This window comes from Vicia villosa, unplaced genomic scaffold, assembly GCF_029867415.1.
Source record: "Vicia villosa cultivar HV-30 ecotype Madison, WI unplaced genomic scaffold, Vvil1.0 ctg.000936F_1_1, whole genome shotgun sequence".
NCBI lineage: Eukaryota > Viridiplantae > Streptophyta > Magnoliopsida > Fabales > Fabaceae > Vicia > Vicia villosa.
The window spans coordinates 159,523-166,804 of NW_026705419.1; the positions used below are offsets into that span (position 1 = coordinate 159,523).

The window sequence follows — 7,282 nt, forward strand, 5'->3', positions numbered from 1 at the left end:
TATTTTCTTTCATTCTCTCTTTTTGTCTCGTTCGGGAACAAATTGTATGACTTTGGTGATTGACTTGATGAAAAGGTCGTGACTGCCTTCTTCTTAGTGAATGGGAGACATCCATTGTGGATAGTGATCTTCCTCTTTTGTGAGATATGAGATATGGTTGATCCTCTGGTGGAATACCTGAAAGTTGAACGCTCGGTCGCACTAACTGAAGACTACCCTGCCCCTGGTTAAGATTGAGGGTTTTATATATTTGAAAAGAAACTACTACTCCATAGGCTCGAAGGGGTTTACGAAGGTTTCACTCCCTTATAACTCCGGTGTTTAGGAATTGAAACAATGCCTGTACATCCTCAGCAGGATCTTGTTCCAAAAGCATACAATTAGTGATTCATGTGTTTTTGATTTTTCATCATTCTCCCTTTTTTTTTTGTTGCTTAATACAAATGAGTGAAGTATCAATGAACATAATGACAAAGATGAAATGATTTGAGAAAAACATGTATATTACATTATTTTTATTTATTCAAACAGAATGAGTTTCTTACAATGAGAAGTACTTGATAACAACAAAAGTAATACAATTGAAAATACTAAAGAAATCTATACAATGGCAAGCTTGGCCTTATTCTAATGCAAATGAAATGTTCTCTGACAGACATAAAGCCTTCATGGTCCACTGGTGGAAGCTCCATTGTGAGGTGGCATGGGATTGTTGACCACATTAGGTGTCGCAGGTGTGAATGTAATCTCCTTTGCATCAAGCAGATCCTGAACCTTGTCTTTGAGAACTCTGCACTCTTCAGTGGTGTGACCAGATCCTCCAGAGTGGAATTCACACTTGGCATTAATCTTGTAATTTGGAGGGAGAGGATCAGGAGGAGGCCTCGCTTCAGCTAATTGAATCAGCTTTTGATCAAGCAAGGCGGCGAGAAGTTGGCTATAGGTCATTGGTACACGATCATACACCCTTTTTGGCCTATTCTGTCTCTGTTGACCTTGTCTCTGTTGATAACCTTGTTGTTGTTGAACATATTGCTGATACGGAACCCAAGGTTGTTGACCAACAGGTGCCACATAAGCTTGAGGAGCGGCGGCGTTCACTTGATAGTAGGGAGCTTGATCTTGAGCAGAAGCAGCACTAGTCTCACCTTCTTTCTTTTTGATGAAATTACCTTGAGGTTTTTTGTACCCATATGGATTAGCAGCAGTAGCATTGGCGGGATTCTGGATCTTACCAATTTTCAAGCCATTCTCAATTCTTTCACCAATCCTAACTAGATCGGAGAAGCCAGAAGAAACACTACCCACCATCCTTTCATAGTAATGTCCTTGAAGAGTGTTCATGAACATATCAACCAGCTCGGATTCAGAAAGTGGTGGATTAACTTGAGCAGCCATTTCTCTCCACCTTTGGGCATATTCTTTGAATGTCTCATTGGTCTTTTGTGCCTGATTCTGAAGTTGCAACCTAGTCGGTGCCATGTCGATGTTGTATTGGTATTGCTTGAGAAAGGCATCATACAAATCCTTCCAAGATCGGATCCTATTACGCTCCAGATTCATATACCAGTTCAGAGATGCCCCAGACAAGCTATCTTGAAAGCAATGGATGAGCAATGGTTCATTGTGAATGTGAGAAGCCATCTTACGACAGTACATGATAATGTGGCTCTTCGGACAGCTTAAACCCTTGTACTTTTGAAAGTCGGGAGTCTTGAACTTGGGAGGAATAACCAGATTAGGAACCAAGCACATTTCTTCAGCGTTCATCCCATAGGCACTAAAACCTTCGATAGCTCGGATCCTTTCCTCAAGAATCTTATACTTCTCAGCAGATCTCTCAACAGGTTGAGCTCTTTCAGCAGTTGGTATCAGATGCATTTCTGGATTAGCAAATTGAGGACCACAAAAAGCAGGATGAGGAACTTCTGAATGAGGAGGTGGAGTAGGAAATGGGAAAACAGGCCCAGTCATAGTTGGCACTCCAGAAGTTATGGGCATGGATCCTCCTTGGTTTAAAGCTCCAAGAGTATCAGAAGTCATGAAGCTAAATGGCATTCCAAGAGTAGCATTAGTCCTTGGTTGGAACTCAGGTGGATTAGTAGAAGGTGGAATGACATCAGGTTGACTAGCAACAGCTTGATTAGCACCAGCAGGAATCTCTTGTGCAACTGGAATCCTTTCATTTCTCAAAGCTTGGAGGGCTTCTAAAATAGCATCAACCTTGCCTTTCATTTGGTCCATCTCCTCTCGAATAGCAGCTTGATCTTGTTCATAATTCTCCATGATTCTTCTTCTGTGAGCTCTTGTCAGATAACGGTGTGGAGGAATCGTCTTGACTGATCTGATGGAGAGAAAGAGGTAAGAGTCTTGGTAACCATGGATGCAAATGTATGAATGCAAAATGTTAATGATGATGCAAATGTATCAGGATCAAGGATCAAGGCCTCTCGGATAACAACTTCTCATGGTCAATAAGATATGGCCGAACCCTCCAGATTCAGAGGTTCGACGTTGCTTTCTGGATAAACAGCTTGTGCATAAGTCAAAGGTGGTCGAACCCTCCAGATTCAGAGGTTCGACGTTGATTCTGATAGATAACCCTTGCATAAGTCAAATAAGGTCAAACCTCCAGATTCAGAGGTTCGACGTTGATAGATAACTAATGTAGAACTTCTGTATAAGTCAAATGTCCCAGGATCAAAGGTTCGACGCCTTTTATTGAATAGCAGAAATCCGGGTATGATGAAAGTTAAGTTTCCTGTCCCACCCCAATCTCACAGGTATGTAGTCTAGACACGGACAAGTGGTCCCTAATGGTCACTAGGGTCTACAGTTCCCATGGGGTACAAAGTGTTTGAGGCAACAAGCGTGCCAGACACAGTGTTCCATGAAAGAACCTCGCCCAGTTGTGGTACCCCATATTGAACTCATCCATAGCAAGCGCTACGGTAGTCAACATGAGCATCCACGCTAATCCTATGTGTCACTGGCCTGGGTAGTGGGCCTTTTACCTCACACAAACCCCCCACCTGCAAAACAGAACAGAAGACCCCAAGGAACACAAAATATAATCCATATGCATGATGTGCAAACAGAAATAAACATGATATGCAGGCAAAGAATAAGCATGCAAACATATATACAAGGTATAGACATAAAACAAGTAAACACCCAGTAAATAAACAAACAAACGTAGGCTAGGATCGACTTTCTTCCATCCCCAGCAGAGTCGCCAGCTGACGCACGCTCGCGAAAAATGAACAGAGTCGCCACTAATATATTTATCCCATAAGCGGGGAAGGAATATCAGAAAACCTAAGATGGATAAGAACGAGGTCTTTCGACCAGAGATAGGGTACGGGAGTCGGTTACGCAAGGGGAAGGTACTAGCACCCCTCACGCCCATCGTACTCGATGGTATCCACCTATGTTTGTTGCTATCTAAAGGGTGTGTATTATAAATCTAGAGCTTAATTACTAAGGGAATGCATGCAAATGAAAGAAAAGAAACACGGGGAAAATAAGGTTTATAAATATGTGTGCTCGTTCAAGCCCCGCGACTTGATGCCTACGTATCCCTTTCGGGAATCAGAGCGCCGTAGTTCGGCTCTTTAGTTTTTGTTTGTTTTTGTGTTTTTTAGTTGAACAGTTACATTCGCACTCCGCTGCTCGACCTCTGGAGTCTTAAGCTGGGAATGGAGCGGAAATAACGTGTCCGATTAGGAGAAAGAATGCCCTGAAGGCAAGAGAAAGAATGCCTCTGAGGCAAGAGAGAGAAGAAAGATTTTGAGCGTTTCGAGGAAATCCCTTAAGCAAGGGAAACTCGAGTTACTCTTTGGTTTGTGTTTTTTAGAGGTTGGGAACTTACGCCTGAATGGAACCCTTAAGCAAGGGAGCTCCAAGCACTCGAACATCCCTTAAGCAAGAGAAGTTACAAGCTTCCATTCCCTTTTTAAGATTTTCACTTTGTTTATTAGTGTTTTAAGTGTTTTCTTTGTATTTTTTATGGGGATTAAAATCAAGCATTTGTTAAGTGTTTTAAAGTTGAAAAGGAAAAGAAACTAGCCTAAGTATGAAGGGAATTTCTAAGTCCTAATGTTGTCATGGTTTCTACCTAAAGGTTAGGAATAAAGGAACATGAAAATAAAGTCACATCATGAGCAAAATTGAATAAGGATACAATGGCACAAAATTATACACAAGTATGAAGTAACAAGTCAAAATATAGTGCAAAAATGAAGTAAGATACTACTATTTTTTTATGTTGATTTTTATGAGAGAAAGGGAATTACAAGTCAAGTAAAAAGACTAAAAATCAAATAGTCTAAAACTAATATTTTTTATGATTATTGATTTGAAAGAAATTGAATTCTAATTTGAACAAAAGAAATTAAAAGAAAATTAGCCTAAACTAATATCTTTCTTTTGATTATTTTTTATGTCAAAAATTGGATTAAGAGTCTAAATATTAGAGAAGGAATTGGTTTAGTTACTAAAAGAAATTAGTAAAAAAACAATTAAAATTAAATTGAAAACAAGAGAACAGGGGGGTGCGGTGTGAAAATATGAGTGTGAAGAGAAGCTGGGGGCAGGCCCGCTGGTATTGGCCCGCAGAGTTTTTTTGCAGTATTTTGTTTGGCCAAAAGATGACGCTATGGGCCTGAATGGGGGTGTGGCAAGTAATACGGCCCAAGGACTTTTTATTGTTTTGATTCATTTCAGTGTTTCCAGACTTTAAAAAAAAAACAACGGAATGAATAAAACAGATAACGCAAGTAGAAGAGGAAATTAGGTTAAATTATGAGTGACCTCTGAACTTCCTCTTGCAGCCCTCGTCTCTTTCTTCGCCTCTATGGACTCGACGGCGGCTCTCTCTCTCCCTCAAACGTGAAACGGCGGCGGCTCTCTTTCTCCGGTGACCTTCTTCTCTCTCGCGGTCTTTTCCTCTTTTGATTTCTTCTGCTGATTAATGGCGATGATGTGCGAATGGAGGTTGTTATGAGGTCGATTGAAGGTGAAGAGTAAGAGTGACGCCGATGGTTGTGATGCTGAGATGAAAGTTGGATGAGGCTCGTTCTTGGAGAATTTGCAGTGATGTCGAGGCGATACGAAAGCGAGGTTGTGAGGAAGATTGAGGTCTGCGGACTTATGTATGGATCGTAGTATGATGGAGGATTCTTGAAGAGGCAGTGTGACTTGAATAACTGAGGTAGAGGGGGATCGAAGGATTGTGCTGATTATGGATTGACGATGATGAAATTTTCAGGTGTTGATCCTTTTCTTCTCCTTCTTTAATTTTCTTCTTCAATTCTGTTATGTGTGGATTTAGGATTTGGCTTGTGATAGTGATGATGATGAGGTGCAGGTTTGGAGTTAATTCGATGAAGATTTGAGGTTGCAGAGTTTGAAGATGAGTGAGAAGAAGATGAAGTTTGAGGAAGGTGAATGAAGGGATCCGAAAATGGCGAAGAGAATTTTGTGAGAAAGATGGAGTTGTGGTGGAGAAATGGCGTGAAGGAGGTTGAAGCTAGAGGTTCTGAGAATTGGCGAAGAGGATTGTGAAGATTTTGGGGCTCTACCCTTCTTCCTTCAAAGTCTGCAAGCGAGACAATGATGAAGACTGATAGTGCTTAGGTCCATTGTAGGTGGGTGGAGCTGACTATTTATAGGAGCAATCATTGGGTGATCATTAGGAATCCTTAGATGTGGGACTCAGCATTATAGCTTGCAAGGTATTTTTTCAGTTTCTTGAATGTGGGACTCTGTTTTAAATTGTATATTTATGGACTAGTTTTGCTTGGCTACTGTTTTGGTTATGGACTGTAAATGGTTGAATGGTAGCATAGTGAATGGATGTGTGGTATAGATATTGCAGGGTTGATGATTAGAAACTATTTGAATGCTGTTTGGACTGATTTTTGTATGTATTGATGCAGGGTATGGATTGATAGGAGCATGGGTCAGTTAACTGCTGCTTGAAAGTTCTGCTAGGGACCATGTTTGAAAGTTAGGGAATTAGTTTTAGACTGAATATAGATGGGCTGGACATCCTTTGCAAACTGACTTGTTGCTTTGATAAACCGTGTTGAACTTGAGTTGAATCATTGAATGCCTTGGTGATGCAGACAGATATCTTGTGAATGTGTGATGACATTGTATCATGGAATCGGTGTTATATATGATAGGTCTGGATGGTAGTCGTGTAGGGACTGGTTTGAAAAAGCCTGAATCTGAATGTGGTTTTCTTCTCTGAACTAATGCAGGGTTTTCCTTTTTTTTTTTTTTGCAGGATGCTATTAGCAGCAGGCTAAGTTTCATGGCGCAATTTGAACATGAGTGTAGCAAGACGCACAGTCGGATGGCGGACGACTTCGATGCAAATGAAGGGCTTGAATGGAAGTGTTTTGGTAATTGATGTAGAGGCACTGTTTTTTGGAAATGTGTGGATGGACTGTTGGTGTCTAGATGTAGATGTATGTTTAGAAATTTGGATTTTCCTTAATGATAATGCTGTATGTATGCACCTTGAACAGTATGGGCTGATGTTAGTTATAGGTTAGAAGGATTATTGGTTGGCTGTTGTATTATTTGAATATGGTATGTGATGGTTTGCAAGGCTGTAATGCCTTTACATTATTATTTTTTTTTTGAATTCACACTGGTTGTAAATTGATGAATACAGATGTTGATTTGTACTGGTTGTAGCAAAACAGACTCCACATCAGAAACTATTTTCTGGATCTGCTGCCTCTATTTTTTGAGGGCAACATATATCTTAAAAAGGATGAGTCTGATTGAGTTGAGGAGGGGAGAGTGGAAGGCACGACGTAAGCATCCTTAGGAGAATCCTTCTTTCCTTGTAATGTGGCATGTAATGGAATTGTGATATGTAATCTCCTTGTAATGACTTTCTGTGTAACATAATTTGTAGATTTTTGTAGACATTTATAAACACAGTATTCTTCTCTTACCAATACTTTACAAATAGTCCAAAATAACTTAGCTGAACTAATTTGAATTGATGAAATGAATCCGAATAACTCCACTTCTTCCTCTGGCGTAAGCATTAAAACCAATTAATAATCCATGTAATCAAGCGATCAAGTGTCTTTCGTAGACCATGAAACCCACTTTGTCATTTATATCTCGAATCTTATTCAATAATTAATAGTGAAGAGTAACCTTTGAATCACCACAAATATGGGATATAAAACCTGTTTTTTATAAACTTCAATGAAGGAGATTTTGCAACCTTGAGTGAAGATGAGAGTCTTAAAAA

At 40.0% G+C, this 7,282-nt stretch overlaps 1 long non-coding RNA gene across 1 annotated transcript; it reads left to right on the forward strand.

The window, feature by feature from the left end:
• The first annotated feature begins 4,811 nt into the window (after window positions 1–4,811).
• On the forward strand, window positions 4,812–6,169 carry LOC131632350 (uncharacterized). Its single transcript, XR_009292979.1, has 3 exons — window positions 4,812–5,269; window positions 5,369–5,735; window positions 5,940–6,169. It is a non-coding gene; the product is annotated as an uncharacterized LOC131632350 (long non-coding RNA).
• Window positions 6,170–7,282: the final 1,113 nt, after the last annotated feature.